General features: G+C 43.5%; 1 pseudogene; it reads right to left on the bottom strand.

Moving 5' to 3' along the window:
• Nucleotides 1–201: 201 nt before the first annotated feature.
• LOC147208258 (uncharacterized) lies at nucleotides 202–888 on the bottom strand (annotated as a pseudogene).
• Between the last annotated feature and the right edge of the window lie 12764 nt (nucleotides 889–13652).

Raw genomic sequence — 13652 nt, forward strand, 5'->3', positions numbered from 1 at the left:
TGTCCCACTGGCAGGAGACCCCGGGGGCGACCCAGGACACGCTGGAGAGACTATGTCACCCAGCTGGCCTGGGAACGCCTCGGGATCCGCCAGGAAGAACTCGAAGAAGTGGCTGGGGAGAGGGAAGTCTGGGCTTCCCTCCTAAAGCTTCCCCCGTGACCCGACCCCGGATAAGCGGTGGAAAATGGATGGATGGATTTACTATTTCAGTAGAGTCTGAGAGTTTTGTTGGTCAGGTGATGTACAGTTCTCAGCATGCCACTTGATGGTGTTGAACTCGAGCCTGTTGTGTTGGTGAACTGGTGGCTCTCTCCAGCTCATCGCTTTCTCTAGTTTCTTGTGTTCCTCCTTTCTGATGGTTCCATCACTTGGGACCGCTACATCCACTACAACGGCTTTCCGCTGACCTTTATCGATGATCACGATGTCTGGTTGGTTCGCCATTACCATCTTGTCAGTCTGTATCTGGAAGTCCCACTGGATCTTCGCTGGGTCATTCTACACCACCTTTGGAGTTGTTTCCCATTTTGACCTTGGGGTTTCCAGTCCATACTCCGCACAGATGTTTCGGTAGACTATGCCAGCCACCTGGTTATGGCGTTCCATGTAGGCTTTCCCTGCCAGCATCTTACACCCGACAGTTATGTAGTGGATCGTCTCAGGTGCCTCTTTGCACAACCTACACCTTGGGTCTTGTCTGGTGTGGTATATCTGGGCCTCAATGGCTCTGGTGCTCAGGGCCTGCTCCTGAGCAGCCAAGATGAGTGCCTCTGTGCTGTCCTTCAGGCCAGCCCTCTCTAGCCACTGATAGGACTTCTTGAGATGTCCGGTGGTACATCCCGTGTAGGGGCTTGTCCTCCCATGATGGTCCATCTTCCAGCACCTCATCCTCTGTTCCCCATTGTGTGAGACATTCTCTGAGTACGTCATCTGTTGGAGCCTTCTCCTTGATGTATTCATGGAGCTTGGATGTTTCATCCTGAACAGTGGCCCTCACACTCACAAGTCCCAGGCCTCCCTCCTTACGGCTTGTGTACAGTCTGAGGGTGCTGGATTTGGGATGGAACCCTGCATGCATAGTTAGGAGCTTTCGGGTCTTAACATCCGTGGTCTGAATCTCTTCCTTTGGCCACCTTATTATTCCTGCAGTATCTGATCACTGGCAGGGCATAGCTGTTTATTGCCCGGGTCTTGTTCTTGCCATTGAGCTGGCTTCTTAGGACTTGCCTCACCCACTGGAGGTATTTGGTTGCCGTTGGCTTGTGGTATATGAAGGTACTTGGAGCTGTCCTCAATGTCTGCTCCTGTTCTTTCAGGGAGTGAGACCCCTTCAGTATAGACTACCTTGCCTCTCTTAGTCACCATCCGACTACATTTCTCAAACCCGAACGACATCCCGATGTCACTGCTGTCGATCCTGGTTGTGTGGATAAGGGAGTCTATGTCCTTTTCGCTCTGAGCATACAGCTTTACGTATGTCATCCATGTAGAGGAGGTGATTGATCGTAGCTCCATTTCTGAGGCGGTATCCATAGTGAGTCTTGGTGATTACTTGGCTTCGGGGGTTCAGTCCTATGCAGAACAGCAGTGGGCAGAGTGCATCATCTTGGTATATACCACATTTGATGGACACTTGAGTAAGTGGCTTGCCATTGGCTTCAAGTTTGGTTTTCCACATCCTCATCGAATTCACAATGAAGGCTCTTAGGGTCCTGTCTTATCTTATCTTTCAGGTCAGTTGATCCCTCGCTCAGCATTTCAGTCGTTCTGAAATGCTCATCTCTGGTGTGACCTCCTCCTCTGATCTGGCAGCCTGGGACCCTTCACCATGGAATGTGCGTTGTACCTCATCAATCTCAAGTTGTGACATCAATTGCCGTTTGTGCATGTCGGAACACTGAGCTACAAGTTGTTTCGTGGTCAACCGTGACTGTTGGTTTCGAAGTAACCATTCAGCCCACATTCTCTGCATGTAACTCTTCTGAATAGGGTTGCTTGAGTAGTAGCATTCCAACAGAGCCATGTTATCGCATCTCGCCCATCTCCGCTTAGTTCCAGTAGCCCATTTTTCATCAAGGTGCTCTGGTTCCCCAGCACCTGACGCAGACCTTGTTTGGCCGGGTGAGGTCTGAGCTGGCATGTCATTCGATTTATTGTCACTCATCATTGTATGAGGTAGGCATGAGCATGAAGGGTCTTGCCTAAGGACCCACACTGGATTGTGTTTTGTGCTCATATTGCCCCAAGCGGGATTCAAACCCCCATCTCCCAAACCGGCGCCTTACCAACTGAGCTATCCAGCATATATATGTATATATATCTCTGTGTGCCCTGCGATTGGCTGGCAACCGGTTCAGGGTGTCCCCTGCCTACTGCCCGAAGATGGCTGGGATAGGCTCCAGCACCCCCCGCGACCCTAGTGAGGATTAAGCGGTTTGGAAAATGGATGGATGGATGGATATATACAGTATATATATACAGTATATATATACAGTATATACAGTAAATATTCTCTAGTACGGACTCGTGTTTGCGCTGTCCAATTTGTCCTGATAACAGAAATTCCTCACTTGGGAAATGAGCATGGTACATGTCCTTTATGAACCTGCAAGTATGTTGACAAAATGCACGTGTAACAACACAATCAATAAAATACAAAAATATACTGTCCAAATACTGTTTATATAACAAAAACTGCAATACAGGTGTATCCAAAAAAAATCACAACAGTAAAATACGTACAGTATTTTAATGTTTATTTTTTTCTGTCTTGGGAAAAAAATATGTATTTTGGATTGTTTTGTTGGATGCATTCTTTGGTTTATGACAATGTTTGCCTGCGTGTCATACAGTTGTCTTGCTAGTTGCAAGTAACTGTCCCGTTGATCACCGATGTCTGGTAATTCTTGTGCATACTGAAGGATTTTTGTTGCCATTTGCATTGCTTCCTTGCTGGATGGTGGCTTGTCATCAGATGATGACATTAGTGCAGTAGTTTCTTAATATGAAGTAAATCAACACTCAACAGGCATGACGTGGCACGGAAGACAAGTTGAGAAATGACTTTGCATAGAAGTCAATCACTGAGTGCAGAAAAAGCGGTAATCTGCAGTGATAATTTTACAGTTTACCGGCAGCGAGTCCCAGGGACTCGCTGATCAGAAAAGTATGAGTCCCATTATGCATTGAGAGAGTCCCAAATTTCAAACTCTGAAATGGTCTACTTATTCGATTGCATATAATCGAATATTACAAATAATACAAACAACAATAATACAAACAACAACATATACATACAATTATAAATAAATGCTGCAAAAATTTAAATAATTCAGTAGCAGGCCTGAGGATTTCGGAAATTCATGGTTACCGTTTTTCGGTTCCGTCGGATTACCCAATAGGAAACCACGTTGGGTTCTGTAATGTTCACTAATGTTGGGTTCCGTAAACGTTCATCATGGGAACCCATTTTGCTATTTTGATTGATATTCATAATCAAGAATTCTGACACTCAAAAGTATAATGTTTCTAGGGTAAATGTTTGAAAACGATGCATTAACAATGAACATTACATCAGTAGCTGTGTACTCCAGGTTTATTCCAAAAAATAAATGGATCAAAAACTGGTGTACTCATGTGGCATCATCAGAGTATTTTTTCCAATCTGACACTGCAAAGATTATTTTACTGGTAATCATGAATACAGGTAAGTATTGATGTGGCTTGACATCCTCTTCCCAAGACGATGCATGTGTAATCTACGATCAATTTGACAAAAGAATTTAACACACGTTCTACCAACAGTTAACATTAGCATGACTACACCTTGTGACAAATGTTTTATTCATAAAGTTACCATGCTACAACCAATAATTAGAGAATAACCAATACTGTTTCATAATATTTTTCATAACGATTAGCCGACAAATCTAATGACCAACTTGCCTCGTAATCGTGCCTCTCGTCGTATCTTGCTCTCGTGTTCTGTGCATACATTCCAGGTGAGTTTAGTGATACGCCCTTTGGACGATTCATACGAAAAATCAGACTGGCATTCCCATTTCTTAAATGTCGTAATGAGTTGACCTTTGTGAGTTTTTTTTCGCCGCCATCTCAAACTTTCATGCGCGCGATTCCTCAGTTTGCAGACTAAAATAGCAACCCGCATGTGCACATACCGTTATCTGTTGCAACCCCCCCCCCCCCCCCCAATACTGAAAACAAAACAAAACGAAAGTAAATTAGAAGAAAGACACTCACACACCACACCACAAACACACATACAGGCACAGTGAAATCGCGTTGATCACACAGTCAACTCGTGTGCGGTGACTTTTATGGTTAAACTATTTTTCGGTACCGTTAAAATGACGCCACGGAAACGACACGCTTCCGGTAACGATTGTTACCGTGAAATCCTCAGGCTTGCCGTAGTTTTTTTTTGTTTGTTTATTTGTTTTGACTGAGAAATTTCCTTGCGTCACAAAAACGCAAGGAAATTGGAACTGTGCGTCCCCTTTGAAAATTATGCGTCTAGGACGCGGGACGCAGAGGTAACGAGATGGCTGAATCTCTAAACATTCTCTGAGTACTACTATTATTACCACTACCACTAATACTACATTAATTAATACCTTCAACTTCACAATAATAATAATAAATAATTAACCATGATTTTAAACTATGTATTATCAATATTCATTATTCCAAACATGAGAAAGCATTCAGCAAACATAACTGGAATCTAGCAAAAAACTCCAAATCCCAACGGCCAAACCCGAAAGTGAAGTGCCGACATTATTGACTCCAGCTGTAACGGAAATTACCTGGTTCAAACAAACATTCTCGTGCGACTGCACAAACGTGACGACTGTGTAAAAATAACTAAATAGAAGACACCACTGTTACAGAAAGGCTTTACATGCTATTTAAACTGCCGATCGCGAACGGAACGAACCGTGATTGAAACTAACTGTGATGCCGCTTTTTACACGTTGTATTGACAGTCAGTGGCAGCCCCGCCCCTCTTAAAGGGCCAGAGAAAGTCATCAACGTGGGTTTCCCTGGATGGATTTTGTTTGATTTCTTTATGATTTTTGCGGTCCTCTGGCCCACTTTATACCTGTGGACGAAGGATTAAAGGCTTTAATCTCTCGTTGTGTCCGAGGACCGGCAACCCGAGGCCAAGGCCAAGGCCAAGGACTTGACTCCGAGGTCAAGGCCAAGGACCAAGGACTTGACTCCGAGGCCAAGGCCGAGGACCAAGGACCGCCCTTCGGTCCTCGAGCCGGTCCTCGAGGTCAAGGACCGGCTCGAGGAACACATCACTGCAAATGACAAATGACGGCTATTCTAAACGTAAAATTCCTGTAGAACAGGGACATGTTGCAATGTTTCAGCTGTCTTAAATGCAATGAGTTTCGCGCTAAGGTATCAATGCTCCGCCTGTCAACCCAAAACAGTCAGCTGACTCGGTCGGAATGATACAGTGAAGTGGTTCAAACGTCATCAGTGATGTCACCTGAGCCACTGCTTCACTATAAGTCGACTATCGAGTTTGAAGCGTGCTTTGGAGCTTTAGTGTAAGCGGCAGCATCACTACTCTTCCTGCCTCCCTGCTTTTTGTGGTCCGCCACCTACCGTTACGCAAAACATGATAATATGTCTAGCTGACCATGTTTGGGACTGTGCGCTGTCCTCAGCGCACCTGACAATTTTTTACCAAGAAGGTCGACTGGGCTCAGCGTCTCCTTTCTCATGAGCACTTTGAAACAGTAATTCATGGCTTCGTCATATCCCGGCTGGATTACTGTCATGCACTTTACTTTGGAGTCAGCCAATCCTCCATTTAGCATCTCCATTTGGTCGTAAGAGGGAGCACATAACTCCTATTCTGGCATCGCTTCACTGGCTCCCTATACATTTTAGAGCTGTTTTTAAGATCCATTTATTTGTTTTCAAATCTTTAAGCGGCCTCGCTCCACCTTACCTCTCTCTGAGCTCCTTCGCCCCGGCACACCTGGCCGATCTGGTCCGCAGATCTGCCAGATCTGTGGACCAGACATCATTCGAGGTACCAAGAACAAAGCGGAGACCCAGAGGGGATTGAGCCTGTTCTTTTGCTGGTCCCTATCTTTGGAATGACCTCCCACTGAACATTCGACAAGCCACCTCGCTGCCCATCTTTAAAACTCATCTCAAAACTCATTTGTATTCTTTGGCTTTTAACTCAGCATGACTACAACTTGATTTTTAGTTCACTGTTTTTGTGCTTTCTCCTGTCTTCATTATTAATTTATTATTATTATTTTTTGTTTTATGTATCATATTTGCTCCATGTACAGCACTTTGTATACAGCAGTGGTTGGTTTCAGGTGCTCTATAAATACAGTTGAGTTGAGTTGAGTGAAAATGGGCGCATCTTAATTTTCATGCGAGGACGAATCTAGTTTAGTGTTTGAGAATTTGGTAGATCACGGTATGACTTCATAGGCGTTCCAATGTATTCTTGTGCATGTCCCTGGTGCATCTCGCAATTTAGTGACCAACTAGATTTTAGACTAGCTATAATCAGATCTAATATGTGGTGCAGGTGGTGTAATGTGATTCAGGTGGATTTGATGAAGGTGCAGGAGACAGATTCTGGGTTCCACGGATGTGTATGGTGGATGTCATCGTATTTCTGTCATAAATAGGACAGCAGCGTGGGACAATCCCTCTGATTCATTGTAGAAATCACTCCGTTGAACAAATTAACTGTCCATCCATCCATTATCTGAGGAGCTTATCCTCATAAGGGCCCCGGGCATGCTGAAGCCTATCCAGCTGACTTCGGGCAGTAGGCGGGGTACACCCAAAATTGGTTGCCAGCCAATCACAGGGCACACATAGCCAAACATCCAATCACACTCACAATCACACCTAATTCAATTCATTCAATTGTATTTATAGAGCACTTTCGAACAGCCATCGCTGCATACAAAGTGCTGTACATGGAACAATTTAACATATACAATAAACAGTAAAACAAATCGGTAACAAAGATGGTAGAAAGCACCGAACAGTAAAACCAAGAACCAATCTAAGTCATGCTGAGTCGTCGAGGACAATTTAGAGTGTTCAAATAACCAACCGTACATGCATCTCTAATTAAAGTCACGTCCCTTACAAACGTAAATGCCCACAAGACATATACATTCATGAACAATTAGTCACGTCTGTTGCATTGCTGATCTGACTTGTTCATGTTGGAGTGACAGAATGAAGACTCCTCATTACACCAGGTAAAAGCACGTTTAAGTTGTGGCACAGGATGTGTAATGCAATTTGGTGGATGTGATTGAGATGCAGGCAGACAGATTCTGAGGTGGCCGATGACAACAGCATGCATCAATCCATCTGCATCATTGTAGAAATCATGTAATGAAACAAATGATTATCATTGCCATCTTCAATATAGTTTTTAAAGCATCCCTGTGACCGCAGCACACATGGCGTGCAAGTGGAGATCTTTTCACAGTTAATTTGATTTTTTATTTTTTTACCTCAGTCCAACAGGCAACACCTCTCTGCCTCATTCTTTTCTGCTTGGTTTAGATTTATCTATCCATCGATCCATTTTATTATCCAGTTATCCTCCGCCCAGGTCACGGGTGTGCTGGAGCCTATCCCAGCCGTCTATGGGCAGTAGGCGGGGGACACCCTGAACCGGTTGCCAGCCAATCGCAGGGCACACAGAAACGTGCCAACCATTCGTGCCCACACTCACACCTAGGGACAGAGTGTTCAATCAGCCTGCCATGCATGTTTTGGGGAATGTGGGAGGAAACCGGAGTACCTGGAGAAAACCCACGCAGACCCGGGGAGAACATGCAAACTCCACACAGGGAGGCCGGAGCTGGAATTGAAACTGTTACCTCTGCACTGTGAAGTCAATGTGCTAACCACTCGACTACCGGGCCGCCCCCCCCCCCTCTCTCTCCCTCTCTCTCTCTATGTGTATATATATATATACGAACCGCTTGATCCTCACTCGGGTCCGCGGGGGGTGCTGGAGCCTATCCCAGCTGTCTCCGGGCAGTAGGCGGGGGACACCCTGAATCGGTTGCCAATCGCAGTATATATATATATATATATACACACACGCACGCACGCACGCACACACACACACACACACACACACACACACACACACACACACACACACACACACACACACACACACACACACAGATGTCCATGTCCAAACTTTTTTTGTAATGTGCTTGTTCTCCACTTGGCCAGAAGGTGTTACTAAAAGTCCATGAGTTAGCCTGGCTCCGTCACTCATGCAAAACACACAGCACAGTATTGAACCCAGAGAAAAAAAATGACCTTTTCACCCTATCATGTCGTTTTTTCCCCCCATGGTCCCACTGACCAAACTGCATTGTGCAAAAATTGATTGTGCATTTCCCATTTATTATAAATTTCAGAAACAATATTCACCATAGGCATTTGCATTTGACAGTCAATAGCCTGGGTCTCCATGGTAATAATCACAGCGTGTGAGCTTGTGGTTGTTGACAATCAACCTATCGCTTCACTGTTTTCATTCTCATGAACAGGATGTACTGGCTGTGCAGGGTCAATCCCAGTCTCATTTTCAAGCAGCAATATTTAGACAGTGCATACCCACCGGAAGGCTTGGAATTAATGTAAAATGTTTTCGTCATGACATACTGTATATGCATAATAACAAAATGTAACCTCTGCTTTTAAGCCATCACAGGAGTGAACACCGTAAACACACATAGTTGGTTTCACACACATGGAGCAGAGGGTTACTTTCGTGCATGGGGAGCAGTTCACTCGATCGGTGTTTAACTCAACGACACCACAGCTAGGCATGGGCCGGTTTCAGATTCTAATTTTAACTGTGTGAAGAAAATGCAACGGCATCAAGATATCACACTATCGCAGTTACAGTGCGAAAATTTATTATCTCACAATGTTTGGATAAATAACGACAATACTTTTTTCTGTGTACACACTGTTGGTTCATTAGTAGCCTAGTATTAAAATTAAAACTACAGTAAATGTAGTCCAACACTCAAAGTACTCCTCAAAAATGAGTCGCAACTTCTCTTCTCTTCTTTGTAAAATAACTTCAAAGGAGAAACAACTTCTAGTTAGATAGTTATATGCCTTGTTAGCAAGTATATAGTATTTATTTCAGAGATTTAGATGGTTGCAAACATTACCGGTAATTTAATGACAACATATGAACATTACCTTGACATTGTCAAAGAGTGGTGCTCATGTAAATATGGCATTGTATTAGGAATTATGCCTCTTTTGACTCCTTGCACCAGCAACTGTAGAGAGAGGGGGTCATGTCACTTTGCCTGCAATAATGACTCCCAAAAGAAAGGAATAAATACAGGTCATACCGGTGCTGGAAAGCTTGAGAAGTTGTGAAACCATTGTTCACAGTAATCGGCCCATGTCCAACCACAGCAGTGGATAGTTGTGGGTGCTTTTTTTATTTATTGACTTTAGGAGTTGTTTTGCAACACGCTAAACCATGAGCAGTATTTGCAACATTTTAGGAATATTATCGTAATATTGAGTCATATTTTTTTGTCACAACAGCTCTGTTAAGGCTCTTTTGTTCTTTCACACTTCACCGTTCTCTGCCATTTGGTATATGTGATGCATCGTTTTAAACCATTTCCATTATTTCAGCAGCGTTTTAGCCATGATATTTTGTGCTGAAAATATTCACGCGAGCCAGTGAGGAATGTAGCCCTTCCATCAATCATTATGGGGAAGGTGACTCCTCATCAGACTAACGACTATTAGAAAACTGCAGTTAACTGTTTACTGTACATTCAAATTCCGCCATAGCATTCAAACCAAGTGACGTCCTATGCACTGTGATCACAAGAAGAGTTAACTTCGAGTTTTGGGTTTTGGTGGGAACCTTGACCATGATGTTCCTCTCTCTCTCTCTCTCTCTCTCTCTCTCAACTACTAATTATTTCGCACAACATATTAGACCGTGAAACAAAGGGAATACAACTCTGTATGCCAAATGTGAAGGGAGCTTTTCCTCACTCCCTCCTCTAGGGAGTCCAATCACAATTGCATACCCAATTTTATAGAATATATTTGTAGACAGTGCATCTGCCAGGGGCTGCAAATTATCCTGTTTCCTGATTTTTGCACAAGCGTCAGGCTCGCTATGTATTTTCAGATTTGGCAGACAGACCAGTCTCCACTAAGATGAACGTTCTGCTGTAGCATAGAAAGTAGCCATGGAAATGCACCTGGCGGAGTAACGACTTGGTGACAGTAAGTCAAACTAACTGTGGTCTGATCACTTCTAATGTAGATGCTCGCGCTCGGTAGACAACTGGTCTCACACAATTTTGATGAATTTGATTAAGGCAACAAGCAGACAGATGGTGAGCTCCACACACATATGACTCACCAGTGGTTACCTCCAGCTCATTCTGTTTGCCTGATCACATTGCGCGTTGCCACACCAACACTCGAGCAATGAAAATTCCCCACCCATGCCGGAATGGCTGCAGTTACATATTGTCCTATTCCGATAGCTCCGTTGAGACTTTCAGTGCATCATATTTCAAGGAAATGAAAAGAGCCGCTTTGATTAGGGGCAGACTTTAGTCTGCTGTAAACACTTCCACAGTGATGCAGCCTGTCTACCCGCAGATCAGTCGGGCTACACTCGTCCACAAAATTACCAACAACGGTGTAACTTGCCTCTGGCACACAGTTGCGCTGCCCACAGCGCCGGATTCCTGCAGTCATGGAAAGTAGTGTCCCCAATGTTTGTTTGTCTGGATGACCAACCTGTTTTGGACAGTTTTCAGCATTTCTTTCTGTGGCATTTTTCTGACATTTCTAGCAATCAAATTCATTTCTTTGAAGAACAGAAGGACTGGTATACTCTAGTCAGTGGCGTTCCGTCAGGGCCAGCAAGGCCTTCTCTGCTGGCCTAAACATTCTCAGAAAAGTAAATTTAATAAATGTAATTTGTTATTTTATTTTCATAAATATGTAAACAAAATGATTCTCTGTATTCTTTCCGTCATATTATTTCCACTTAGTCGAGTGGCTTTCAATGTTATTTTAAATAACATGACCAGCAGAGGGCAGTGACGGACTTCTACTGTACACGTCCCAACGGGGCTCTTCTTGCAATTGAGGTCCATTAACAAGGTGGAAACAGCAGCGAAGAACGACCATTGTGAACTAATTGTCACGTTTTTTTGTGATCAAAAATTTCCCGTATTTTCCGCACGATTGGGCGCACCAAAAAGTCTTCCATTTTCTTAAAAGCTCACCAAGCGCCTTAAATTCCAGTGCGTCTTTTGTATGGTCATTACGGTAATACGTTGACTCCAAGATAGCTCCTTCCTGGAGATAATGTTATAACTTGCTGTTGGTTCAGTGAACTGTGCTGCTTTATTAAATAAGTATGTGTTGCAGCTCCGAAAAAAGGAGGGTTGTGGTGTTATTTTTTTTAAAACAGTCTAAACAAATACAGGTACGTCTTTGGCTATCTCCGTGCTTTCTTCCGTTCGACTCGAGAGGCGTTCAAGACCGCCACCGAAAAACGTAAACTCACGATTACTTCAATAAAACTACAAAAATTGAAAATACATCAAAACTGAAAAGCAAGCGAAGATATAACAAAATAAATTCTACCCCCCCCCCCCACAGAATTTATATTGTTATTTCATCATTTGTGAATACACAACAAAGGAATAAATAACTACGACTGACATCTTGTTGTGTTATTTTGACTTCAAGATGGCGCCGCGAGAGTGGCTGCCTTTGCAGCAGCTCCTATTTATTTTGTTCTTCTACTTCTTCCTCTCATAACTTTGCTGCTGTGAAGTGGGAATTTCTCCATTGGGAGACTATTCAAGGTTTTCTTATTTTATCTTATCTGATTGGACTCTTGGAGCTACGATAAAGGAAATGCCATTGGGTTTTTCGGAGGCGGTCATGAACGCCTCTCAAGTTGACCGGAAGAAAAGAAGGGAAGGAGACGGACAAAGACACACCTGAGTTTGTTGAAAAAATGAGAGCTGTGGTTGTGGTTTTCTTATTTTTTTAAATGCAGACTTTATTAATGGTTTTCACAGTCTCAGCAAGTACAGGTACTGTACGTCTTTGTCCGTCCCCGTGCTTTCTTCCGTTCCACTCGAGAGGCGTTCGTGGCCGCCTACGAAAAACGTAAACTAATTCTTACTTCAATGAACCACGAAGAAAATCAAGTGAGGAAATCACAAAATAAATTCTGTAGGGGGATATAGAATTTATTTTGGGATTTCCTCGCTTGATTTTCTGTTTCGATGCATTATTTTAAGTTTTCGTAGTTTCATTTAAGTACAGTAATAGTTAATTTACATTTTTCAGAACGCCTCTCAAGTTGAACGGACGCCTCTCGAGTTGAATGGAAGGAGCGTAGCACCATCTAGTGGACGCATTGTAGATTGCGCCTTTTATTGCGAGGCGTCTCATATATGAAAACATTTTACAAAATAGCCATTCATTGAAGGTGCGCCTCATAATCCAGTGCGTCTTTTCGTGCGGAAAATATGGTAATAAAAATCCATCAAATGTCACACAATTATCTTCGCAGGCAGGCCATTTTCTGTTAAGAAATAATATGGTCTTCTTTCACAAGGTTGCAATGAGAAACCTTAACCAGCAGACGGTAGTGATCAATCTTGCCTTGCACGTCCAAATGGGGCTCTCTTGTAGGGTAATAAGAAATAATGTGGTATTCTTTCACAAGGTGGCAGTAACTAACTCTGACCAACAGGGCAGCTGTTGCAGTTTGCCATACACGGCCAAAGGGGATCTCGGTTTTCAGAGCCAAGAGCCATGCACAATGTGGGAACAGAGGTGACGAGCGAACGTTGTGAATGAATTGTAATGGTTTTTTTTGTGTTCAGTAATAGAAAAATCCATCAAATGTAACAAAATTGTCTTCAGTGGTGGCCATTTTGTGTTACTGCTGATTTTTCGAGTGTCATAAGAAGCCAATGGTATTCTTCAAGGATGTTGCAATGACAAACTATTACCAGCAGAGGGCAGTGACGAGCTTCTACCTTGCACATCCCAACTGGGCACTCGCAATTGAGAGCGAAGAAGATCCATACACAAGGTGGAAACAGTGGTGACGAACGACCGTTGTGAATTGATAGCCTTGTTTTTTGTGTTCAGAAATTTTAAAAAAATCCAACAAATGTCACAAACTTATCTTCACAGGCTGGGCATTTTGTGTTACTGCTGATTTTTCCAGGGTAATAAGAAATAATATGGTCATCTTTCAGAAGTTTGCAATGTGATTGCGAATCGTTCGTCTGTGTGCCCTGCGATTTGCTGGCAACCACTTCAGGGTGTTCCCCGCCTACTGCCTGAAGAATGCTGGGATCGGCTCCAGCACGCCCACGAGCCTTGTGAGATTAAGCGGATTACAAAATGGATTGATGGATGAATGATGATAACATGGATCAGGTGCAACACTGGAGGGAACACCCTCTGATCTCGCCTGCACAGAAACAAAAACAAACAGAATCATGACAGCAAACTAATGCTGTCTAACATACTACTAGCTCATTACATGG

This window comes from Hippocampus guttulatus, chromosome 2 (assembly GCF_054856545.1).
Source record: "Hippocampus guttulatus isolate MCC_2025c chromosome 2, RoL_Hgut_1.0, whole genome shotgun sequence".
In the NCBI taxonomy this organism is placed as follows: Eukaryota; Metazoa; Chordata; class Actinopteri; order Syngnathiformes; family Syngnathidae; genus Hippocampus; species Hippocampus guttulatus.